Raw genomic sequence first — 26,481 nt, forward strand, 5'->3', positions numbered from 1 at the left:
TGAATTGACTCGGTTCCTTCAGCCTGCGTGGTGCCCACGCCCATCATTAGCACATCCTTTAATGATCAAGGCTGGACCGTTCAAACGAGGGAGCGTTTGGATCCCTTTGGGAAGCCAGCAGGACAGAGCTGAACACATCAGTCCTGCTGCTTAATTAGATCCCAAAATCTCCAAGTAAAAATCAAGTGATGCTTTAACCAATTCCTGTATAATTGCTGTCTTGGTTAATTTTTTTTATTTTTTTCCGGAGGATTTTCAACCTGGCTTTAGGAGATTCAATCAGTTGTGCACTTAAAATAAATGAATAAATAACCTTATCTCTGCACAGCAATAATTTAGGCAGCTGTTAAGTCATAGGAACACCTTTGGAAGTGAGGTGAGTGTTCAAACGTTTGCTCAATAGAGATCTAACATTAAACAGGTATCATAAGCCTTAAAATGTAATTTAAGTGGATGGGTGTTCCCCCTAATGACTGTGGTAAGATCAGTGGGGGAAGGTGGCGGGAAAGTGTGTCAGATGCAGTGGTGACTCTGCAGAGTGCAGGGATGGATTAGAAATTCCCCATCTCTCTTATTTTCTTTTTTCAAGCACATGAAAAGGGAATCTCATCCTTTTCCTCAGGTGAGTAAATGAAAGGGCTCCTCTCCAAACAGCTGCACACAAACGTTCAGCTTCTTTCTGGGCATTTGGTCACTTGATGAAAAACTTATCTGGTGGGCAGACGTTTGAGAGACTTTTCTAAGCTTTCTCAGAGGGAAAAGTTTAAAAATAAGCTTGCTAAGGGCTCTCTGATGTGTGGTAGTTTATCAGCCATTGTTCTGGTGTATGAGCCAGCATTCTGCCTTAATCCCGGCACGGCAGCAAGTTCCTGTGGCTCAGGAATCACAGACCTGGGCTGCTTGTCTTGTTCTCTCCGGTGCACAGCATCCCACATTGTCACACTCCCTGGTTACGTTTGATGTGAGGAGGATATAAGTACTTTAAAAAAAAAAAAAAAAAAGTCACTTCAGTGGTACTCTCTGCATTTTTATTCCTGAATATTAAGTCCCAATTTTTATAGCCTTAGCTCGATCTGGGGCTTCATAAAACATCATAAATTGGAGCTTAGCTTTACAGGCAAGCAAGATGATTTGATAAGCATGGGATTGCCCCTACTACATCAAATCACGTTTCCTCTCTGAGTATCCCGAAGCCCTGAGTTATGGCTCTGGCTCGGTAGCCAGCCAGGAGATAGAAGAAGCCCTGTGCAATTAACTCTTTGCATCTTATATATTTTTTTTTCTTTTTTCCAAGGGGAAAGAATGAGAAAAGTTCTTTATCAGGTATTTTCTCCCAATTTTACCTCGTAGTACAGTCAGCTAAGTGCACCTTCTTGTCAGCAGAGCCATTATCTATAATTTACATGCAGGAAGCAACAAAGTTTTAGGGTGAAATGGCTCCAAACCTGGGAACCTCTGCCCGTTCCATCATCCAGCCCTGCAAATACAGGAGCTGTGTCAGTGACAGTATTAAGGGCTATTAAACTGGCTTTGATGTATTGATGAGGTTTTGGATGATTTTCTAGTTTTTATTATTCCTCTGACTATCATTTGCTATTTTTAAATGGAATCTGCTATTATGGGATGCGAGGAGTCTGTCCTTCGGAGGAGAATCTGCTCCAACAGCCCTTGTGCTCATTGCTGGTGGCATGTAGAGGGGACACTGATGATCCCCTGGAATCTGGGGGTCACAACCACCATTTATACAATTTATCATCCATGAAGGTTCTCTGTTCAAGGCTGGGTGCAGACATTGGAGCTGCACCTGGAATGGCTCCACTCCTGGAGCTGCAGCCCAGGAGCTGCAGGGGTTGCACTCAGGGCAGGGTCTCCATCAGCACCACCGAGTTGGCTCTGCCCCAGCTGGTGCTGCTCTCCCCAAATTCTTTTCCTTGGTTCAATATTATTCTCTTTAAACATCCCACTTTTTTCCATCCGTGGTCAGGCAGTGCTCGCTCAGCCATGGCTCTTCCGTGGGTCTGCAGCAAGGGGTTTTCATGGAATCATGGAATCCCAGGCAGGTTTGGGTTGGAAAGCACCTTAAAGATCAACTGGCTTTTTGTGATGTTTTTCTACAAAGCCTTGCAGAGTTTTAGAATCACAGAATCAGAGAACATCCTGAGTTGAGACCCTCAGAGACCAGGGAGTCCAACACCTGGCTGATTTCAAGGCTAATTCAATACCTGGGTGACAGGTAGTGGTGAGAAAAACAATGAGATTGTTGAGAAAAGAATAGCATTTAATGAGCACTGAAATGTATTATTCCCTTTTTAACAGAGCTGCCTAAAAACTATTGATTTTGCTGCCCACAGATTTCTAATAATAAAAAATTTAAAGCCTTGCTATCATTCCCCCAAATCAGGTTTATTTCCAGCACTAGTGAACTCAGAAATTCTCCAGTTAGAACTATGGGAATTGGATCCTCCAAATTAACAAATTCCTCTTCCAGTCTGACAAATTGTTGTGTTCATCTGCATCCTCATCCTGGGAGCTGGCACTGCTTGGTGAGAAAACCCAAAACTGGTTTGTCTTGGTTGGTGTTCAGCTGTTTTTCCTCTTCCCTCTGCCTCAGCCACCTCAATGAACCCCTCCCTATTCATACTTATTTTTCATAAATCAATTTCTAAATATTTTTTGACCAAAATTAGCAAAAACAATTTGTTTTATCCTTGTCTTGTAACTCTTGTTAACCTCAGGTTAAACTTTTTAGGTCAAATCTGGGCTGGCAAGGCTTTAGATACAACATCAAGGCTCCTCACCTGGCCCTTGAGCGCTGCTCTTGCAGCTACATCTGTGTTCATTTTTACTGATAATTTGGCTTCTTTTTGTCTTCATTTCACCACTGATAAGATGCCCACAAAGACTTTTGGCCAAGCTGCTGGTTTTTCCTTGCAGCAGGGTTATCCAGTGTATTGCTGGCAGTGCCTTTAGGGGGAAATACATAAGTTCGAATTCGAGCTTCCAAAAAAAACCCACCAGCACTTGTGATTAGGATCTCATATTGTTATCCTTCCTGCTTCATTTGTTTTCCAGATGGGCGAAATAAAGGTCAACAACCCTAGGGCAACGAGCTGATTTGAAAGAAATGTGATTTCTGAAAGGGAAATTTGCAAAAAATAGCCATAACCAAGAAATGAGAAACATTTTAAGAAATTGGCAGTTCAGACTAATCTTCCACGTAGTTTATCTTGGCAAATTGGTGATATTTTACTGTCCATGCAAATGTGCTGATAATCCAGTCCCGCTCTTCTTGTGCTGTTTGAAAACCATTTTTCTATATCGAAATTGGGGTATGACTGTGGCCATGAACAAGGACAGCAAGAGGCCCATCATGCTCTGAGCTAAAACACAGGGACGCTGAAGGCTCCTGCAGCCACGGTTTTCCTGGAGGGAGAAGCTGGAGCTGCCACGTCCCCAGGTCGGCTGGGAACTGCTCTTCCCAGCATCCATCCCCTCCAGCAGCAAGGGGGATGCGCTATCCCAGGGGCTGCTCCTGCATCCGTGGGCCAGGCAGTGCTTCCCATGGTTTCTCCAGGAGCTCACCCAGCACCCCGCACCCCTCGCAGGGCGAGCAGCGCTGGCGGCGGGGCTGAGACCCGGAACATCCCTTTTCCGACCAGCCGGTCGCTCCTGGGAGCCGGGATGTGGGAGCCGCTGCCTGGATCCCGAGCGAGCCTCCTCCCAAAATCGGGGTCATGTCTCCCTCTAGGGGCTCGCGACGAGGATGAAACCCCCCCTTCCCCTGCCAGAGGAGGCTTCCAATGCGCTGAATTAAGGTGTTTCAGCTTGTAGGGGCTGGGACGCGACACATTTTCCTGCGCCTGTGGAAAATGCAGCTTAAAAGTTATATTTTAACATTTTCTGGAAGAAATTAACTTCCTGCCTCCTCTCTGGGCTAGGAGGAGGCTGAACTCTAAGTCGGTGTGGTTTTGCTGTGTGGATGAAGGATGAAGGTGGTTTTGTCTTTGTCCCCAGCCTGGCAGTGCTGACGCTGCTCCTGCACCCCCAGACCCTCGCTGGGTGTCTGTCCCCCTCCTCTGCAGCATCCTCAGGCATTTTGGAGGTGGCTGCTGCTGCCTGCTGGGCAGAGATGCTCTTCCAGGGGTGCTGCTGGGTGCTCTGCTGGTCGCTGATGCAACCTTAGAGCAAGGGCACGGATGGGGACACCGACATGGTCCCCACAGCTGAGACAAAGCAGAAAATCAGGTGGAACTTCAGGCTTTTATTTCAATGTTTGCTGAAATGGGAAACCAGAAGCGTTTAATTGCCATGATACAGCATTTAAACATAACTCATCAAGATGAATTTTGAGTTCCCAGTTTAATTTGATGCCTTTGTGGACTTTTGGGGTAGTTTGTGTTCTCTGTTTTTCCAGTAACAAGAGGAGTGGGGATTTCCCCGTTTAGTGGCCAGGCAGCCATGATAATCATCCTGTGCCACTGTTGACCTGATATTGATCTGAGGGTCTGGGAAGTAAAGAAGTCTAATAAATAAATATAAATCAATAAATTCAATCAAAATATAAAGGATGGTCTTCCAAGAGGCAGGGGTGGGAATTGCAGGAATTGAAAGGCAGCCCACGTAATTCGAATGACTTGGCTGGTTTTGTGTGAGAAGTCAGGTAAAGCTCTCAAAGATCTCATTTTGCTTCAGGGACACAGAGATTCATTTCACCAATTTTGATAATCCAAACTTTAGGCTGAGGCTTCCTCACAGTCAGCTGAGAGCTGGGATGAGTCATGTTCTGGGGGAGGGTGTTCATTAGCGGCACTACATCATCGCATGGGATGTCAGTGCCCAATTTTTAGCTGGCCCAAGTTAGGTGCAGTTTATCTCATCCCTCTCAACAATTCTTTCGTGGGCCGTTGCAGCCTCTCCCCAAGGGCTAACGAAGAATCCTCTTTACCCCAGCAATTATTTACATTGTCATGATTTCCCATTGCCCAAAACTAATTAGTCTCTTTTAAATTATGGCTCTTCACTCAGAAAAACCAAGGATCTCTATAAAGATGTCATGGCAGTGTTGCTGAGAAACAATCTAAAAAATTTCTGAAAGAGCCCAAACCAATTTGAATGCAATTCTTCTTTGCTCCACTGCAGTGTAGATCAGGAATAGGTCCTGAACCCCCAGCTTGGGTACCAAAGGCTTGGCTGCAGCTTGTGTAACACTGATAAGCCTTTGGCTCTGGCAGGATCAAATCACTGATGAACCCAGGATGTTCAGACAGACAGATATAATTAGTAGTTGTTGGGTTATATTAACCCTAATTAGGGGTAGGAACTAGATGATCTGTAAGGTCCCTTCCTACCCAAACTTAAAATGAAACTGAAGGACTTGGGTGATTTGGGGGGCTCCAGGATATTCATGTGGTCAGATTTGGGGATGTGCAAAAAGAGATGATAAATATAAGCCAGAGAGATGGATGCTGACATTGCTTTAGGGGTGGAAAGTGATTTGAAATGGTTTTAAATTCTTATGTTTAGTTACAGAAATTCAGGGTCAGAGCTAATGAAAGGTTTAATATCTACACTTGGTTTAGTATCTAATCTGGGCTGTCCCACCTGATGGTGGCATTTGCACTGAGGCCACACAAGGCCAACGCTATGTCTCAGCATGGCAAGGGGACCCTTGTGGTCCCTTAGACCCATCAGGGACAAAACCAGCCTCTGATTTCAAAGGGAACAGAGTCCCTGGGACTGGAGGAAGGTGGCCCAAGTTCAGCTGTCTCTGGCGGTGTTTTGTGGCTGCTGTGGGTGCTGGCTCAGATTTTCTGCTGATTATGCTGGAGCAATATTGCAAGGAATTTATGCATAATGGACATAAATCTCGCTCTACGAGCCACCTGAGAGGCAAGAAAAATGGTCTCTGTCAAGGATCTACACACAGAAATACATTAACCAGGAGCTCTCCACAGAGCAGGAGCTCTGGCTCCGAATGTAGGTTTGGGGGAATAATGAAGAATAAAATTAGTGCTTTGGTAATGCATTAAGCCTTTTGGGGGGGTTTCACTGGCAGCTTTTTACAGCCTGAAAGGATAAATGGTGATGATAATAAATTTTGCTAACTTTTAAAGCCATCTTCCAGAGGAAGATGCAGAAAGCTTTTCCTGTGCAGTTGTGGAGAGGGAAGAGCTGTTCAGCTGGGACTGCAGACCCGTGTTGGAACTCCCAGTTAGCAAAACATGCCGGGAAAGAGCTGCCTGCCAGGATGAGAGGGTTTCTGCTGGATGGGATGGAGGGTTGGGCACCCCACACTCACAGTCCTGCACGGGGAATGAGAAGGGCTGGTTGTGAGATGTCCACACCAAGCTGGCGCAGCCGTGGTTCCCATGGGAGCGGGGATGCTGTGGCTGCTCATCTTCCCTTCAGCCAGGATGTTCTGTCAGGGGCTGAGAGCTGATGTTGGTGTCCATGAAAGGAGTTCAAAACCAAACCCCCAAACAGAACGGGCGCTCGTTTCTTGCCGTGCGTTGGTTACGGCCAAGGGGAGCGGGATGTGATTAAAGCCTCTTCCCTCCCATCTCCGGGGCTCTGGCTTTGTTATCCATATTCCCATGAATTATTTTGTTGCTATAGCAATACTTTTCAGTGGGCCTAATCCTTTCTCATTTCTAGGGAAGCCCTTTACTTTGCTCTCTCAGTGCAATGGGGCCTTCACTTTGGCAAATTACCTCTCAAAAAACAGCTCGAGGTTACGTTTGCTTTTCAGCACTAATATGGATTAGGGAATTCTTAATTTGGGTTAAAGTGGATTTGGAAATTCTTAGTAAAATAAGTGCCAAAGGATCACATCTGTAAAACTATAATATATTATATATTTTGTGTGTCTACCTTTGCAATCATGAATCTTCTCACCCAATTAAATCTCCTGTATGGAAAGGAAAGGGGTGGGCGAAACTGAAATACATAAAAAGCTCTGCATCCTCCACATTTACAGATTTCTGAATTCCATTCTCACCATGACCCTTCTCAGCATTTAAAAAGTATCTCTTAGTCAAAATTTTTATTCCCAGCTGTGTGGCAGGAGGAGAGCAGGGACACTGAGGAATGGAACCAGGCAGAGGCAGTGAATTCTGATGAGTCCCAGCACTGGTGGCTTTATTCCAATCCATCATTTTTCTTCTTTCCTCTGTTTTTTCCTTTCCATTTTCCTATTTTTGCATGTGTGTATCTATATATGTGTGTATGTTGTTTGCAGTGTTCTTGGATCAAGAATCTGCTGTCCCTCACGCTGGGTCATTGCAACTCTCAGCAATGCTTTGCTGGGTGGTTTGTGGATCAGCAAGAGGGTTTAAAGGTTTAAATGACAAGATTCAAATGAAAAAATAGTTATTATGGAATGTATAGGTGGATGAAAGGTTCAAGCTGGAAGGATTAACTTGTTTGCGTTGTATTAGTAATACACATTAATTAATGATCTGTTATATTAATTTTTAATGGACATATTTTAGAATGAGACCAAATTTTGGATAATCTTTCCTTAATACCCTAGAAGAGTAATTACAACCTCAGCTATGTTGCCACAAGCTTGAAAAATTAGTAATTGGAAAAGGTTAATAAATAAAACTGGGGTTGCTGAACTGCTGCTGGAGGGCAACAATGCTGGATTCAAATACTGTACTTCAAATTTTTAAAGTCCATTTAAAGTCCAGCACTGAATTCATTGCAAAGGACCGAAATTCAGACCGAGGGCCCTGGGCTGGTGGCAAGGGGTGACTATTGGCCACAGTCACCTTGTCAGGCTCACAGACATTGGCACACCTCTGAATTCACCCCAGTTTATGCATGGCTGCTCCTTCAGGCAAATCTATTCAGGTGCATCAGCTCTTTCAACTATTCCCATTTGGGAGCAGCTTCCAGCTCCTCCAGCCTTCCCAGATGACGCAGGCAGGTCTTCCACTGCTTTCCACGGCTTTAGCACCCTTAGGTGCTTCTTTCCTTGTGGATAAGGTCCTTCCTCCCCTGAAATGGAGCCCTGGTGTCTCCCTGTGGGAATGCCCCCGGCGGTGGGACGGGCGAGCTGGCTGCAGTGTGGATGAGTGAGACATAGGCATAAAGAAGAATAATTAATCAGTTTAAGAGAGAGAGAGTACAGAGGGGGGTTCTTGATTTATAGGGGGTTTTCCCCTGAAATCTGTTCTTCCTAACTTCCTCTGACTTTTAGGAATAAAACCCCACAGCACCTATGGATAGGGAAATAATTCTCATGGTGGCTGCTGAGTCAACACCAGTCTGTCCCAGTGGAGCTGGGTCTCAGAGATTCAGTGTGATTGATGTCTTTTCTGGCTTTAATTGCAATTATTCGTGTGCCTGAACATTTCACAGAATTTTTTCTTTTTCCCCCCAGCATCTAGCATTTCTTTTTCTTGCCCTTTCAAGAGACCCAGCTGGGATTATCCTGTCCTTATTTTCTGTGCCTTTGTTTTTGCTCACATTCCATAACAAGTGATGCTGGATTATAAAACCTACTTCAGGCTAATACACAATTGTCCATCGTTTTCCACTGAGATGGTTTTTAGTTAGTCCCTCCCCTCTTCCAAAACTGAGCTATTCTTGTGGTATTCCCCCATGGAATGTCCTTGAGTCCTTCTGCAAGGCATGAACTCCTCTGGAGCCACCACGGCTTTCTCTGGAGATCTTAAATTTTCATGACTTCAAAAGTCTATTTGTTATTTAAGAACACGGGATGTTCCCCCCATGTTTACAGAACACAATGTAACACACTTTAAGTGTAATTGGAGGGAAAGATCTTTGATGTCTATTGTAATAATTTCCCCCAAGGGCTGCAGGATTGGTCAAAGTCTACACCAGTCTCTGGATACTTCTTTTTTTTTTTTTACCCCTCAAAAAATGTCTGGTTTTTAGTTCATAAAATCCAAAAATGTGGATGTTTTATATAAGATTTAAATATTGATTTAGTTTGGGGGAAAAAAAGTCTACTTGGGTATAATAATATTCTGTATTAATATTTCAGAGGAATTCTTTTATTTGCCTTCACTTCCCTCATTTTATCATGATGGGTTTTCTGACTTTTTCTTCTGGATATTTCATACATATATATTTATATATTTAAATATATACACTGAGTGGGGGAGCTGTAGGGACCAAGTTTCTTCTGAGGGTTGGGAACAGAAGAGAGGAGGAGTCTATGCCATGTTCTGAAACATCCTAATGGCCCAAAGCCCTTTCTGATATGAGAAAAAAACAGGTTAAGCAAAAAAAACCACCACGTTCTCTTCATACCTGAAGTCCTTGTGTTGATGCCCAATGTTTGTGATTCCTGAGCTCCCATTCATCTCCATCACCTCAGTGATACCTTGGAGAAGGTGAATTGCGTTTCTAGAACAAGACTTCCAAATCCACATTCTTGGTGGATGTTTTAGCAATCTTTTCCTTTTCATACTGAGCGTTCCATGCTTTGAATACTAATTTTTGGTGACCAATTAATTTTTATCATGGCCATATAACCGAACTAAGATAAGCATCATTTTTTGTTGTTTATTTCCCAACGCAACAAATCAATTTTACATTTTGAGTAGGAGGAGAAATAACTAAAGCTGGGAGAAATATAGATAACTGTGTGTCTTTGTTAGGCCCCAAAAATAGAGATCTCACAGCTTTTTAATCATGGATTCTCAAGGTCTGTATTTAATATCTGGGATTTAGCATAATTAATTTCATAGCAGAGTTTATCATCAAATTCATTAATTTTCATCAGAATGCAAGTGATAAATTGTTCTGGATAAATAATCATCCATCTATGCCATTGTTGAGAAAACAGTCCTAAGTTGGGCTTTGAGGAGTTAGGAATCTTCTGTCCAGAGAAGGGAATGGAGCTGGCAAAGGGTCTGGAACATCAGTCCTATGAGGAGCAGCTGAGGGAACTGGAAGTGTTTGCTCTGAAGAAAAGGAGGCTCAGGGGGAACCTTCTGGCTCTCCACAACTCCCTGACAGGGGGGTGCAGCCAGGTGGGGGTCAGGCTCTGCTCCCAGGGAACAGGGACAGGACAAGGAAAAACGGCCAGGGCAGCTTCAGGTTGGATATTAGGAAAAATTTTTTCACTGAAAGAATGGTCAGGCATTGGAAGGGGCTGTCCAGGGCAGTGGTGGAGTCCCCACCCCTGGAGGTGCTCAAAAAACAAGTGGACACTTCATGTGGCACAACTTCCTGATGAGGTTTAGTGGCCATGGTGGGATTCCTTGGAGGCTGGATTTGATGACTTTGGAGGTGTTTTCAACCTTAATAATTCTACATTCTTCCAGCATGCAGATGTTGGTGGTGCCCAGCAGCCATCCCTGCTGCCACCTGACACATCTGGCTGCTGCAGGCAGGCGCTCTCACACCTGGCTGGACACGGGGATATCTCCTGACAAACTGGGGGAAAACCACCCAGAGCAGTTGAAGTCATCACAGAAAACCTCTCTCGCTGTGATGTGCTGTTACCTCGGAGCAGGGAATACATATTTATGGTGCATTATTTACTCTCAATCAGCAGAATATAGGCCAGCTTTGAAATGCAAATGAGCTACTTCATCTACAGCCCAAGCCTGCCAAGGCTGAACCCACCCAACCGCACCATTCCTGTTGTTCCAAAGGCCAACTTACCCAGCTACAGCACTTTCCTTCAGAAGTTTTCCAGGGGAAAACAATCTCTGCTTTTCATTTGCTCTCCTGAAGTCTGAGGTCTCCTCCAGGTACCCTTTGGTGCTCTCTGTTTATCAAGAAACTGATCCACGTTCCGTGGGCAATCCCAGCCGTGCCTCAGCTGCTCCCTGGAGTCTCCCTCCACACCGTGCTCCTGAGCACTAACAGCTTCCAGGTGCTGGACAATGTGTGCTGCACATGGCCCAAATTGGGGCTTTTCACACAGCCATCACATTTGCTTAAGAAGAAAGTTCCTTTCCCCAGCAGAAACACCCCAGCATCCTTTCCAGTGCCATCTGGGAAGAATAACTGGTGCAGCAGAGTAATTCTGTTGTCTCTATGCATCTAGGCAGAATTCCCAAGTTATTCCACCTGAAAACGTGTCTCCTGCAATGGCCATCAAGTCAATTTTCAACACGTGCAGACAAGGCTGGAAGTGCTGGTTTGGTTTCATGGTAACTTGAGCAAAGAGTGAGGGAATCCAACAGAGAGGGAAGGTTGTCTTGCTAAGAGGAGTACTGGAAAACAGGGAAAATACATGCAGAAGAGCAGATGAAGATGGATTATGAAAACACTAGGCTTGGATCTCCCTCTGGCTTGGTGGTATAAGAAAAGAATTGGCTCCTCCTACAAATATTTTTACTCCCTAAATTAAATTATTACTCAGTAACATCATATCAAAAATATTATAAACCCATCCACAAATGCTTAATATTCCAGTCCCAATTTTTGTGCTTTTAAATGCTATTTGAAGGGGAAAAAAGTTAAATATAAATATTTTATATATATTTATATACGTAAATAGTATATAAATGCTACTTTCTAAAATAAATTATTGGCAGCCTTCTCAACAGAAACAATTTTTATAGCCCTCTTTCCTTACCATCCTTCATCCTGGGTGGTATTCTTGGCTGAAATTTCCAAAGAAGGTCACAATTTAATTATATTTACATTTGTCATTCCCAAACTTCCACCAGAGTCCAGCCATGATGCCAGACCCTCTGCAGGTTTGTCCTGCTGGGTCTGCCCAACACCTGCACAACTCCAACAGGAAATACATCCTTTCCTTACTGGTGACATCCCAAAAATGGGATGAGGAGAAACAAACTGGGAAGTGTTGCACCACAGCACCCTCCTACTAGAAACGAAAATTCTTGGCTGTTAGAGCTAGAGAAGGAATTAAAGAATGCTGATTTATTAATCCCATTGTTCAAATTCCAGCTCACATAACATCTCTTTTCCCATGAGCAAAGTTTTTTATGCTAAAACTCCTCTTTTGGAAGTGTCTGGAATATTTTGCTATTGCTCAGTTGTTCATGCTGAGCAACTGATTTTTTTTCTTGGCTCTAATCAGATGTTATTGCTTTCTCTTAATTTAGTTTTATAGCTGCTTAATGAAGGCTCTTCCTAAATAGTAGAAGAGAATCCAGAGGATTCAAGGAGCTAGAAAATCTCTTGGAATGTGATTTGTGGTGCATTTCAGGTAGGAGGGGGCAACTCCTGCTCTCCATCCTCCACCAGCCTGCCCAGCTCTGCAGATGAGATCATTTAGTCAGTTAAAAGCCATCCTGAAGCAAAAACAACTTCCAGATGTTTCTTTAATTTTGCAGGACACTGAACTGTGAACAATCTTTAAACTTTATCCCTTTTGCTTCCTGAGTTTTCCAAGACAGAAACAGATAAAAGAATGGGAAAAAAACCCCAAACTGCTGCTGAGGGATAATTGTGCAAAGGAAAGCTCTGGAGTAAATGTGTTTGTTGGGGGTATGGAAAAGAGAAAAGGAGCAAAGTGCAAGGGTGAGGCTGGGAGCTCAATCACTGCCCTGGAGAACAGGATCAATCCCACATCTTGGTGGTGTTGGGAAAGTCAAGTGCTGGAAACCTCCCTGCAGAGAGGGATTTGTTTGACAGTTATCACCTCCCTAAAACTGGCTCTGGTGGAGACTGAGAGCTTGAGATCTGTCAGGAAAAAGGGGTTTGCTGTTAAAATTAATCTTTACTTGCTGAAGATGAGCTCCTGACTCGTCATCCTCCCTAACCCTGCATAGCTACAGTGAGAATCAAGGATATTTTCTCCTAAAATCCAGGACTGTGAATTAAATCCTCCATAAAATTTTGATAAAGATCTTGCAGCTTCAACTTTAGAAAGCATGTACTTATTAAAACTCCTCTGACTTGATGTTTAATACAAGATTGACATCCAGAAATTAGTTTATCCATGATATCCTTCAATTCTTTTCTGCCAATTAGTGCTGCAGTTTTCACTTTTGCCTGGCACAGAAATAAACATAGAAGGTACCCTTAGATTTTATTCTATTACCTTTTTTTTTTTTTCTTTTAAATGATTTCTTTTTCATCCATTTAATGCTGGAAGATGTGGAAATTTGCCAATTGCCCCAACATCTACCCTGCATTGCCTCTTTTCTGGGGAGGAAACATTCAGCTCTACACTCCCCAGACGATGCTGTGTGTAAATTAGCACAGGCTCAGTTTGAGGGACTTGATCTTGCTGCTTTCATTTCTCACGTGATGCTTGAACAGAAAACCAAGTGGATTTTAAACAGCTCTAATTTGTATTTACCAGTTAAGAACCAGTAAGATCAGTTCTTGTGGTTGCAACATTATTTGGAAAAGACCCAATACAGCCTTTTTCTACATTTTCCCTGTAAATGGTGTCATTTTACATTAATATCGTCTCTGGTTTTGTGGAAGCAGCTCCTGTGTTTTTTTGTTGGTTCTCTGGATTAGACTGGCTGTTATGAATTTGACAACAGTTATCAAATCTCCCCTGCAGCGGATTGACTGTCAAGGATATGATGGTCAAATGTTTCACATATTGCAATCAAACCATTTGTGTTTGGTTTGAAGAATTCCAAAAGAAAGCTGTCAGCTAAGAAATGAAGTTGAAGTAGCCTGAAGCTTTTGGAGCATGTTGATCCAATTATGATGATCCACTCATATCCTTCAGCTTTTTTTTTTTCAAAATCAATTTTCATTTTAGCTCAGGGGACGGGTTTTTTTTGGTAATGCAGAGAAACATCTGTAAGGGTATTTCAGATGTGTTGTTTCAGGAAATTTCTTTTTTTGTGTGCAAGAGACCATTGAACTCCACGCTGATTTTGCAAGTGGCTTTTGTCTCCAGTGCACACACATTTATATTATACATTGTACATACATGCATACACATGCAATACATACTAACCTGAATGGGAATTCTAAATTAGTTTACATGTGTTTAATCTGGTTGCTCAAACCTGAGGAGCAAAACCCTTAGGGCTTAAACTGGCAGCACGTAAGGATGGATGTAAAGAAAGCTAAACTGTGAGAGTTGTGGATGAGATTCCCAGCTGGTGTTTACCAGGGAAGCTGTTTGTCACCTGCAGGGCTCTGTCCTGGACAGACACTGCTGTCATGACATGTTGACATAACAAGTCAGTGGTCAGCTCTCTCCTTTCACTCCTTTAGCTGAAAAATACCAGCTGAAACCACTTAATATTTGTTATTCTGCTGCCAGGTGTTGTTGGGGTGAGCTGATCCCTGTCCCTTGTGCAGCCTGAGGATGACACCAAGGTGTGACAGGTGTCATGGTGAGGACAAAGACATGCCCACCTACATTGTTGCCTGCCATGGGCACACAAGTAGAACATCAGAGCTGATCCAAGATTGCTGTGCTGTCCTCCTCCCAGATCAAGCGTTGACAGCGTTGTTTTCACATTCCACAGAAAGTGTTTAATAAATGTCATTAAACAAGGAGATATTCCATGGTAATAAGAACTATCTGGGTGCTGTCACTGGGATGATGGACATTGCGTTTGGGGTGATGGATTCCAGTGTCCAGCAGAGAGACACAAAATCCCTGATGTTGGGAGTGGAGTGGGACCCAAACCAGGACCTCACCCCTTAGGTCAGCATTCCTTGTAGATCCAGTTCTGCTGGAGTTCCCTACAGCCATAAATACCCATCATCACCCACAGCCTGGTTCTCCTCTGGAGCAGGAGCTCAGTAAATTCTTCAAACTGGCAATTAATTCACAATCCATACACCCACCAAGCTGTGAGTCTGATGACCTTTCAGAGATCCATAAATGCTCTTTGGGAACCACCTCTATAAAATCTCCACCCAAGCTTAACCCAAGAGTAAGAAATAGGTAAGTCCTCCAAATCTCCAGGAACTGAAATTTGACCTTTTCCTCATGGTTCATCTCCAAACTTCATTTAATGATGATTCTGCTAGGAGAATACCCTTCCCTGACATGAGGAGGGCCAGCCTGGCTATTACAGTAAGAAATATTTCCAAGTTTACCAATTATGTGCTGAGAGAGAAAAACTGTCTCAATTTTAGTCAAGACCTGGTAGGACCAAAGGTTTTTTGATGGGAACAGATGCCCAACCACCACAAACGTGCTGTGGTCACAAAATCTGTAAAAATATACTCCCAATACAGCTGATTTGGGGGAAAATAGAACATATGGCAGTTCTTATGGGGCCCCTGATTCCTTGAGACGTCTCACTGTGGTGGTAGAAAGTCTTTCACACTGTTTGTCACCGATGCCAGGGGACATCCTGCTCGTTCACTCAGCACAGTGAGCTTGGGACATGTTGGCTCTTGTGTCCCATGAGCCACTGAAAACCATGAAAAATTATTCATTATTGTCAGGTTTATTGAGGGGTTTAAGATCTTAAATGAGAGGTTTATAGAGAAGTTAATGTTCTTGATTTTTGTGCCAACATACCCAGAGCTGAAGGGCGACTTTAACCACTCTTTCAACAGTGTATTTTGTTAAATTGAGATACTAATATCAGTTGGATGGCTGATATTTTCCGTGGTATAATGTAGGTCAAGGCATAATTGATGGTGCTTCAATATCTTTGCACCTTGAAATACTGGATTTGAAAAATTATTTTGGCAAATGCTGGTTTTCAGCAGAAATCAGATTTATTTTCTTTTCGTTCTGAAGCCCTGGCATTTCTCAAGGAAATGAAGAGTTTATTTGGTACATCCCAAATGCTCCAAATGCTGACTTTAACAGAACAGCGCTGATTTCCACCGGTTGAAACTTTCAGCCCTTTCTATCTCAAAATTTGCAGTGAAGGCGGTGCCCAATTCCCTTATGATTTTACAGGGAACTGGATCAGCTCCATAAAGTTACCCAGAAAAGAACAGACCCACAGATACTGAACACCTTGCCAATTTTTATGAACTGATGATGGAGAACCAGAGATCACCTTTCAAACCTTTTGGCCTAAATGTACTTTATCTTGGATTTAGAGTGTATCCATCAAACTTTGAAGTTAAAAAATGAACCGACTGGGTTTTTTAAATCCTTTCACTCTGTACAGTAGCACTGCTGTTTGAAAAAACTATTCCAAAATCATTCAAGGTTTTATTTAACTGTAAATATTTATTTTTCATCAAAGGAAGGGATTCCCAGAGGTGGGCAAGGCATCCAGCTGGCGGCTTTTCAACAATATATTAATTTTTTGTACACCCTTTTCCAAGCTGTGCAGTCAGCAGGAGTTAGGAGCTGTTGAAGACAAGGTCTCAACAGCTGCAAAGGGCAAGTTTCTCATGGATAAGCACGATGGGGCTTATTCTGCTCTAGAAAGGATTTATCCCAGTTTTCTTCTCCCCCAGACCAAAAGTTTGATTTCATTATAAGGCAAAGCAAAACATTTGTTTCCAGCAAAAGCAAAGCATTTTGGAGGCTCGTGAATATTTCATTAGAGAATCTGTCCGTAATTTAGGTAAATTTTCCAAATAGTTTATTTTTACAGTAGGATAGGAATGGAAGCTGGAGTTTGAGGCTCCTCCAGCAGACACTAAAGCTCTGCGCTGGCAAACATGAGAACTGCACTGCACGGGTGTTCCAGACAAGGGTGGACCTGCATAAACACAGAAAAAATCCCTGTCCAGTCTCTCTGGATACTGAATTATACAAGGAGCAAAGCACACAAAATTAATACAGCTCATGATACTGAAATAAGGAAAATGCCAATCAAAGTCTCCAGCTGCTGATATGGATTGTCCCAGAATCCCAGGATTTGGATGAAAACCTGTGTCAGCAGTTAATGACTCACTTGCAAAATGGGGTGATTAATTATTTTTCTGTATGACCACCCGTGGATGCTTTAGCTGTAGCCTGGGATGGATCCGTGTAAGTGCTGCATGACAGCAAACTCCAGTCCAGGATGAAAGACTGGGATGTAATTAGCATTGTATGGGAAAATACCAAGCCAAATATTAATTGCCTACACATCATAAATTTGACCCGCGTCAAATCACTCTGTGGCCCTGCCAAGGAAGGAATATTTTTCAGATGGATTTAAAGAAGAATCCAGTCACTTTTCCTACACGTGTAGGGTTACTTGGATGAATGGAGAAAAGAGGTTTTTGGAAGCTATTGGCATCCCAACACTGCACTGGGTGAGGTAGAAAAGTTCAGAGTTTGACTGGACCAGATCCTCAGCAACCTGCTCTGGCTGCAAGCAGCAGATGGGCCTGAGGGGCATCTGGGGGTCCAGAGAGATCCTGTGGAGACACAAAATGCTGATGGTTTGCTGATGGATGAACAGAGAAGGGCACATTTTAGTCGTATCACAGAGGGAAAAAAATCTGGGACTTCAGCATAGCCTGGAGGCATAAACACAGAGAGATTTTCAAGTGGATATAAAGTCAGCATTGCTTAAAAACAGGACAAAGAATGAAAAGGCAAATAGTGTAGTGGTGTTTTCATAGATAGTGTGGTGGTATTTTCCACAATGTTTGGGTACTCAGAGGTGTAATCAGCCTGGGGAAGAAAGATGAATAATTCCATTTAAATCACATTGGACCAGAATAGGTGGCTCAAGGGCTACATGAGGACTAGTTAGATCAGGAGAAATTCAAGATGAGCAGAAGAACCATGGGAGGTCCAGGCAAACCCACCTGATCCCCACTGGCTGAAGCTCATCCCCGGGACTTGTTTTGCACCACAGCACTGAGGATCTGAGCAAATGTTTTGGGGCTGTTCATTGGAGTTTTCTCCTTAAAGGGAGGAGGGAGGTCCTTGACCCTTCATGTTTTCTGCTTTAAGCATAAACCCCTTATCAAATCCACGCAGAAACATTGTACAACTTTCAGAGTTGTGTTCAGCTGCTTAAATTTCCAACCTGAGCAAATGGAATAATGTTATTTATTTATTTCTCCCTGTGCCAGTGCTCGGGGGCAAATACATGAAGATGGAGCATTTCCCACTGGAAGTTTTGACTCCAAGTTTAGAGGAGTCATTAGCCACGTCACACATGCCAAGTCTGGTGGAATTTGGCAAAGCTGCTTAAACTTTAACGAGGGTAAAGAGATGAACCTTTACCTAAGCTGTGCTGAGGACAGATGCCGATGGTTACAATACGATGTTAATTCATCAGGAATTTAGTGCTCAGCTTCCTATTAAAATAACCCAGTCAGCCAGGATCAATCCCTACAAATCTGCCAGGAAAGATACAACTTGGATCAAACAATAACATTTTTACTCAGGCTGCACAGACACAGTTTGGCTCTGATGTGTTTTCCCGGGTGAATTACAAAAGCAGGATTTGGAGATTCTTCCGTCTCGGGAATTAAATGCTCAGAACTATTGGCTGTCAACTTGAAGAATGTTAGATCTGCATCTCTCCACAATTGTCTTAAGTTTCTTGGAATTGAGCCCAGCTATTAGCAGGGGGTAAATAAGACAAAAATTGACAACAATGTGCATTATAGGGTGAAGCGTGGAAGGCTGAGGTTTAGATGTGAGCAGTTAATGGATTTCTTAGAACTGTGGTATTTGATTTGAAGCTTACCATGTTTTTCAAGCAGGTTCACCTCAGTTGATCTCTGAAAACTTAAAAAAAAAAGAAGAAGTATATTTTATTCCATTTGAAATACTGCAAAAATACAGGAGAGTGTTTATTAACATGGTGTGATTCTGGGCATTGTGCAAAGCCAGGAGATGGGCTCGATGATCCCTTACAATTCAGGACAGTCTGGGATTCTATGACTGTTAAAAATATGTTTTAAATGTGCATTGTTATGGATTTGAGTTGGTCAGATTCAGTTCGGCTCTTGGTGTGGACCAATGCAGTAAAATGAAAATTTTTTGGTGGAATAGAGGTTAAATATCTGTTATTTCCAAGTGTGCTTGTGTTATTTCCAAACTCCTCCTTTTGTTTTTACAACACACAGTTGGGTACAAGGTTATGAGGTCAGACTGGGAGTGATTCTGCATTTTCAGAAAAATGGGGTTTGATTTCTTTTTTCTGCTGTCTTACGTGTTTGGACTATAAGAATCTTTTTTCTCTTCTGTGGCATGAGCTGTGCTTTTTATCCTACAGCACCTTTACTAGGGATGAAAAGGCCCAAGAAAAGAGATCATTTTACCACATATCCAATGAGTGAACAGCACAGCTAAAATACGGCAAGCTTGTAAAACACCCTATTTCAACAAGTTTCTGACGAGCACAAATACAAATACCTTGACACAAGCCCCAAGCAACACAAACAAACCTAAACACACATTAAAGCTCAGTTCAGGCGCCTCAGCCTGAGGTTATTGAAATGTGCTGTAGCCCTCCTGAATCCCTAGGCTCATTCACATCCATGCACAGTTATGGGTGTACAAACCCCTTGTCTCAGAGAGCAAAGCCAAGCCTTTATTCCCTTCTCTATCTCCCTGCTGAAGCAAATTTTTCTGCCTCTCTCTGGACTTCCTTTCTTAGGAAAATACATTCAGTGGTATTTTTCTGTAGGTTCTGGATGTGTTTCTGGAATTTCAGCAAGTTCCCCCACCCTTCCTCATGGCGGTGCTGCCTGAGCCTCTCTCCAAGCAGCTGACGGAGGCTTTGGGAAGAGCTTGGCTGCCTTTGCACCAGCCTCAATTCCTTCCCAGTGACAACACCAAGTTCCACTTTGGAGCCTGAGGTAGGTTTCTACTCAGATGAATTGGCAGGCAATAATGACGAATTTGGGCACACAGATTCTAAAACCAGCATGCACATAATGCCTTTAAAAATTGACTTTACTCAGTTGGGAAACATCACCCCCCTGCCCTGTCCTGTTTTCAGTAACTGGTGTTATGCCCCAGTTATCCCATTTTTTATCTGGAAACCTCTGGGGTTTTTATTTATACAAACAATTCTTGATTTTTTACGTTCTCAGGAAGGACTGGAGAAATTTTTAACACTGTGTTCCCATGATTGCAGGTGTGTATTATGGCACTTGAAAGGAAATTACTGCCACTTACATATGGCTGATAGAGACCATTCAGGGCTCATGGTGTGCAATGAAAAACTCCCTAAAACCTTTTTAAGGCATGACTTTAGTAACAAACATAAATCTGAGCCTGAAAATGAGCAGCTGGGTTGTTCCATTTGGTGAGGCCACACAGTCAACAAGAGTTGGGCTGAATTGGAATGACTTTGAGTCTTGTTTTTAGCAAAATATCACCCACTTGGGCCTAAGACCCTGTAGCAATATAAACTAATAGCTTAGAGTCAGTAGTTGCACTATTTCTAGGTCACTGGGTAGAGAAAATACTAAATGGAAATTATTTGGAATATACCAGCAAGTCCCAGGAGAGTGGGAGAGCAGAAATGTTCGGCGCAGCTTCTCCAGGATTCCTGTAAACGAGGAGCTTCCAAGTTCCCATTGATCATTCCTCTTTGCACCATGTGTATAAAATAGCAATTTGAGGTTTCAGGAGTGTCGTGTCTGCATGATGAGTCCATCAATTTTCTTTGGCTGCAGGTTTCCCTTCAGTGGCTGGAAAGTAAATTATGAGAAGCTGAAGGAGAAAGCCGTAAATTATTGGGCTCTGCCAACTTCAATATCCGCAGCCTGACGGAGCCTTGATTTGACAACAATCTGCTTGTCAGTCTCTCCTGCAAAATATTAACACGCTCAATTATCAAATGTGTTACCCAACTGTTAAATCTCACGGATAGAGCAGTCCAAAGTCCAGGGTCAGCCTCCGTTTCTCTTCCTGCGGCAAAGCATCTGCTCAGGCTCGGGAGCTGCTCGTTCTTGGCCCGTGACAGCAGCGTTTCTTTAGGGTTAGGAGTGTTTTTTTAGGAAATTCAGGCTCTCTCTATGAGAAAACTGGAAAGAAAGGCACAAGTGTTGTTGTTTGGTTGCCCCGGGTGCAGTCGGAGTTCCTGGGAACAGGGAGTGGGAAGAGGATGGGCTCAGTGCTCCCCAAATCAGCGTCTTTGAAGATGCAGAAAACAAATTATGTGCTTTAAAAAAGCCCGAAGTTTGGGAGGAAACACCAGGTTACCTTCATTTAAGAGCATCTTTTAACTAGCAAATCAGGTGTCTCCTAATCACCAGCACAAAAATCTCATCTTCCTCTGAAAGACCCTTTGAGAAAACCATCCCACTTCAGTGGGATTTTATCCATCCTCCTGTACTTTTCCCCATCTGGTCTGTGCCCTGGTGCTGTGATTTGAACCTGAACCAGTCTGGGAGATGGCAAAGAGCTCAAGGAGCTGAGGCCCAGGTTTCCCCGAAGTTTATATGTGCAGAGCAGAAAGCTTTTTTCTTAGGAAAGCAGGAGCCAAAGGTGTATCCAGGAGAGCTGTGGGAGTGCAGGTTTGCAGGAGGGAAAGGACACAGGACTGCTGGGAAGTGGCCACTGGCCACCGGTTCCATCCCTCAAAGACAGAGAACAGTCTCTAAAGTTGGAAAGAAATCCACAGTGCACTAAAGGTGAGTTTTCCATTCTCCCCCTCCCACCCAAAAATATGAACTTTAGGATTATTTTACTGACAATAATGTATTGAATCCATTGAATTTAAGCTACAAGGCCTCTCTCAAAAATCTCTATGTATTCCTGTGGCTACCTGTGAGTCCTAAAATAAAACCCCTGGTTAAATAAAAGTTGACCACTGGTTTAGAAGGCTCTGAAACACCTCCCACCAATTCATGTTGGTGAGGTAATTTTATAGATGAGGCACTGATCAATCATTGCATTTAATTGCTTGTGTGGAATTTAAAAAGAAAGTTGTATCTTTAAGCACACTCGTTTGCCTCAGGCAATGGTGATGAGCATTAGTCTGTCTCCTCATGCTGTAAATTATGATGGGCCACTGTAGATAAGGGGTTTGTACTAAACATTAGAAACAGTCACCTGGAAACAAATAAAAGTATGAGTAATAACCACATGCAAATTTATCCCCCATTTATAACATGCTAGTAAGTGCTGACATTCGGAGACAGGGAATGTGGTGCAGGATGAGGATGTTGGGTTTTGCAATTACAGTCCCAATCCATTCTCAAAAGATTAAAGTTTTACACAGTGGTTGTTCTGGGGAAATTTGCTGAATCCTAATATTTAAGATGAAAGCATAATGAAGGATGATTTTTTTTAAAAGAATTGTCTGATAGGCTTGATTTGCCAGTTCCCACTGAAGCAAAACTTTCCTCTGACTTCAATTATCAGTAAATTGGGTTGACCTCAATAAGGGTTTTTGCAGAACTGGACCCGTAGCATGAATAGGCTGTTCTGTGCAGAAAAGTGACTGCATGAAAATGGCATCTTCTTACTCATCAGTTCTGCTTCCCCAGGGCACACGAGCTGCTGTGTCTGGCTTTAATGACAGAAATGAGGTTTTACTGCTCTTTCCTCCTGTGAGACCTTCGGAGCTGGTGGAACCAGGCCGGGAGTTGGTGCAACAGTGGCAGAATTTGGGTGTGAACAGCTTTGCCCCCTTGGTTCTCCACACCCAGAGGGGTGTGAGCCCCCAGGTTGTACCCCAAAAACATGTGAGCCCCAAGGCTGTCCCCTAAATCTGTGTGACAAAATCCAAACCCCCGTCTGCACACGGCAATGAATCCACCATCATTTTCCCACTGGGCTACTCCAGACTGGGAGCTTTAAACGCTCTCTGTTTGACATCCTCCTGATTTATTGCATTTGTAAAGGTGACCTTAAATATTTTAATGGTAATAATTCTTTCAAGGGCTTGAATCAGTAAATGTGCTGTGTTCATATTTTGGCATTATATACTGTAGGCAATTTAATCCATATAAGCAGTTTCAGTGATATTAACACTGTAGGCAAACTGATACTAAAGTTTAAATGTCAGAGAGAGTTTTCATATTACATCTAGTGCAAACAAAGCATTTTTTCTCCAAGTACTGAGGCATAAAATACCAGGAGATAGTAAAGACAGAGAGTGCCAATGAATCTGAAATAAACAGGAGGTGAAATTTATAGTATTTTCAAATATGTGCCCTATCCAAGGACTGCTGCAGCTGCACAGATCTATAAAATTAGAGATAAGAGAAAAACCTTGTAGTGCTCCACAATAAATGCACCTCCACCAGGGTATCTATCTGGATTTCTGTAACTCCTTGGAGATTTACTATTTCACCTTGGATTTATTTCCCACTGTGCATAGCATGGATGGTATTTTATATTTCCTCCATTGCCCCATTCATTACGCAGTGACAGGTCCCAGTTATAACCACTGTGCAGGGATGTGCCACCACGAGCCCACCCCTTGGAGGAGGGTGCAAACAGAGAAGGGCTGGGATCATCCCACCAATATTTGCCCAGTGGTGCTATGGGAGCGTGGGATCAGGAAGGTTTCCATCCTGTGGCCCCCAAGCTCTGGGTGCCTTCTCACACTCAAAGGGCAGCCAAGACTTTGCCTTATTGGGAAAAAAAGCAAGGATTGGGTAAAAAGAGGTGCCTTCCATGGTTTCCAGCCTGCAATGAGGTGCTGGGTGCTGCCCACGTTGGGATAAATGATGCCTGTGGCTCTCCAGAGCCACTGGCCCTGGGAAGGTGCATCTGAGCCAGCCAAGCACCGGCTCATAAAACCTGTGACAAATGGTCAAAAGGTTTATTGGCCATGTACTGTTGCTCATGACCCCATAAACCAGCAAGGATGTGTGGAAACACGGGCTGTTTGTTAGGATGTTTGCTTGTTAAATAACCTGACCTGCTCTGAAATCTCCTGCTGGCATCGCTGGGCTAAAAAGGGGGGGCAATTCAGTAAAAATAAGTAAAGCAGCCCATGAATGATGTGTAGGAAATCACAGGAGGAGGAAGCACAAGTGCTATCATGTGGGGGATGAGAATGGAAGGGAATAACCGAGAAATAAAATTTATGAGATAATTATGCTCGTCTTTCCTAAGGATTTTTGTCCTTGATTAATCCCTCTGAAGGTTTGGCACAGCTGTGGTGACCATGACTCCTGGGAATGTTCATTGCCATCACTTAGGTGACAGGACCGTGGTACTGGACTCAGCAGTGCCTCTTTATCTCAAGGAATTTTGAAGGTGCCTCAGGCAACTTTAGGCAACTGGATATAAGGGGGAAAATCCTGCTCCTGTTGGGATGGTGAAAAAGGCACTCAGTGTCCATCCTTCCCTGGTTTCCAGGGCTTTCAAGCCAAGCCCTGCCAGACCTTGATGACATGTCCCTGACCAGAAACAAAAAGAGCTCCAGACCCCATGGGAGGAAGGGACAGCCTCTGCCATGAGAAGTTTCTTTCACTATTCAGAAAACTCAAACACAGACAACATCTTCCCAGCTGTGTCATTGCATCAAGGTGAACCTTTTGTGCTCCAGGCTGAAGGATTCCTCTGGAACAGCACTTCTTCCATCAGGAGCCCCCAGGAGCAGGATGTGACCATTGCCTTTTTTGGCCACGGCTCCTGGGTGAACAAGTGACCCAATGCACAACTTGCAAACTCCAGAACCTCTCAAATTGAAGAGAAAATGAATGTGCTCAAGATCTCATCGAAATTCCAGTCTTCTGCTGAAACAGAGCCAAGATCTTTAATTCATATTCAGATCCCTAATCAATATTTCAAGAAAATCGAAGTGTAAAGCTCAACCTGTATAATCGTGGTTCTGCCTTCATCCTGATTGCACTTAATTTCATCAGGGCCACACTGAAGATCTCAGGCTTGTTTAATTCTAAACTCCAGTGACAGTCAGAGGAACCCAGTGTTAGCTGTGGCTCTGTAAGATTTTTCAGTCAAAAGCAATTAAATGGCTTTCTTTGGCCTCCTTAAATTGACAAACTGTAGGGAAGGTGTTCTGCCGGGTTGCTTCTCCACAAGAAGTGATATCACCGTATTTAAAACATCTAAAGAATAACTTGTGATAACTGCTATTAGCTCAATAGATGATAAACCAATAAATTAAAGTGAAAGCACATAAAATGTTGAATTCTGGTAGACTTAAGGTGATATAAAATAATTGGAGACTTTACTGCTATTTCTGTTTCTAATGGAGTTCCGTGGCAATACGTTCTGGCGTCAGGGCTGGAAAGGTAAATTAATCTTTATGCATCATCATCAAGTAGTGTAAACATGGCCAAACTTAATTAGGACATAATAGATTGTTAAGTGTCTTCCCCTCAGAGGTGAGATTGCTCTGCCTAGTGATTACAGACTATCAGGCAAGGTCCTCTTTAAAAGACTGGTAGTAGCTTTTCCATGCTTCTGACAACAAATCCCATGGAAAGGCCCTGCCAGAGAGGCACCTTTCCATGGTCCCAGGGCCAAACACAAATCTGAGTGAAATATTAATGAAATGTGGCCTGAAGTTGTACTGCTTTGGCAGTAAAAACTCTTCTTTTACTGCAAAAAAACAATGGGAGTCATTGAAATCTCCACCTGGGAGTGGGATGGAAGTGCTGGGCCTTCCCAGCTCATCTTCCCACAGCCATGAGCACCCCGTCCTGCTGGGCTGGAAAACCCATGGAGAGGGGGAACTGGGCTGAAGTAGGTGTATAAAAAGAGCAAAAATCTTACTTTACGTACTGTCTTTGAGACATTATTGCACATTAAGGAGAGAAATGCAATAGTCTGTCTTTCACTCCTATTTCTGATACTGGGTTTTGTCATTAGCAGCTCCATTCCTGGGTGATTTTCTGAACCTGTTGTACTGTGACCTCTCTTTCCGTGGCAGCAGTTGAACTTACACTTTTATATATAAGCATGTATTTATACTTTACTGCACGTGCTCTTGCTTCTTTAATGGACTAAGTTCACTAATTGAACACAAGGTGATAATTCCTCATTTAAAAGTAGCTGCAAAATGTCATTCAGAAATCTCAAAGTTTTTTGTGAGAAATGTTGGCCAACTAACTCTGAAAAGAAAATACATTTTATGGAACAGTTTCAATCAGTCTGGATTCAATGTCTGTACAGTGTGGACAGCAGAAAATTCAGGCCAGAAAATATATTTTAATCTCAGGGGAATTTTAGTTGTTTCTCCTTTCAAACCCTTTTTGTAGTATGGGTTTGGTGTGTCAAGGTCACAATGCAGACAGTGGCACGAACTGGTCAGATGTGGAGTGAAAGATCTTTTTCACACTGTCAAATATCAAAAGGTGTCTTAATAACTGGAAATCAAACTGCAGCATCATCTCGAATCCCTTGATTACTCCAAGGCTCCTTTTGGAGTTCAGCATTCCTGAGTTTATTTCCTGATAATTGTGTTAAGAGTTTTCTGCTGCTCAATTGCCTCAGGAATTAGGATATGGTTTTGAGAGCAGGGGAAGGACTCCCCTGCTGGCACAACTCTCCAGAACAGAAAACATTTCTCATTATGGAAATTATCATAGATACCATATGAAAAGTGGAAAAAATAATTTCAGAGCTGTGGGAAAGGTCTATTGCAGACCATCATGTTGGATCCATCTTGTTAATCAGGATAAAATGGCAGAGAAGACACAAAATGTTAAGTTCCCACCTTTATTTGGTCACTAGCATCCTTGCAGAGGGGTTCTGTGTACTTTAATTTCTTTTTTAAGTCTTTAATT

The 26,481-nt window shown here is 43.0% G+C and overlaps 2 long non-coding RNA genes across 5 annotated transcripts; one reads left to right on the forward strand and one right to left on the reverse strand.

Moving 5' to 3' along the window:
- Window positions 1-25,857, forward strand: LOC138110328 (uncharacterized). Of its 4 annotated transcripts, none has more exons than XR_011150891.1 (5): window positions 1-376; window positions 590-622; window positions 19,446-19,617; window positions 21,240-21,402; window positions 23,870-25,857. It is a non-coding gene; the product is annotated as an uncharacterized lncRNA (long non-coding RNA). The 4 variants fall into 4 exon arrangements; XR_011150890.1 differs by lacking the exon at window positions 23,870-25,857 and adding an exon at window positions 22,261-22,589; XR_011150892.1 differs by lacking the exons at window positions 590-622; window positions 23,870-25,857 and adding an exon at window positions 22,261-22,589.
- LOC138110330 (uncharacterized) lies at window positions 16,084-21,250 on the reverse strand. The gene is made up of 3 exons (XR_011150893.1): window positions 20,258-21,250; window positions 18,501-18,541; window positions 16,084-17,211 (listed from the first exon to the last, which is right to left on the reverse strand). It is a non-coding gene; the product is annotated as an uncharacterized lncRNA (long non-coding RNA).
- Window positions 25,858-26,481: the final 624 nt, after the last annotated feature.

Source organism: Aphelocoma coerulescens, chromosome 4A (assembly GCF_041296385.1).
Source record: "Aphelocoma coerulescens isolate FSJ_1873_10779 chromosome 4A, UR_Acoe_1.0, whole genome shotgun sequence".
In the NCBI taxonomy this organism is placed as follows: Eukaryota; Metazoa; Chordata; class Aves; order Passeriformes; family Corvidae; genus Aphelocoma; species Aphelocoma coerulescens.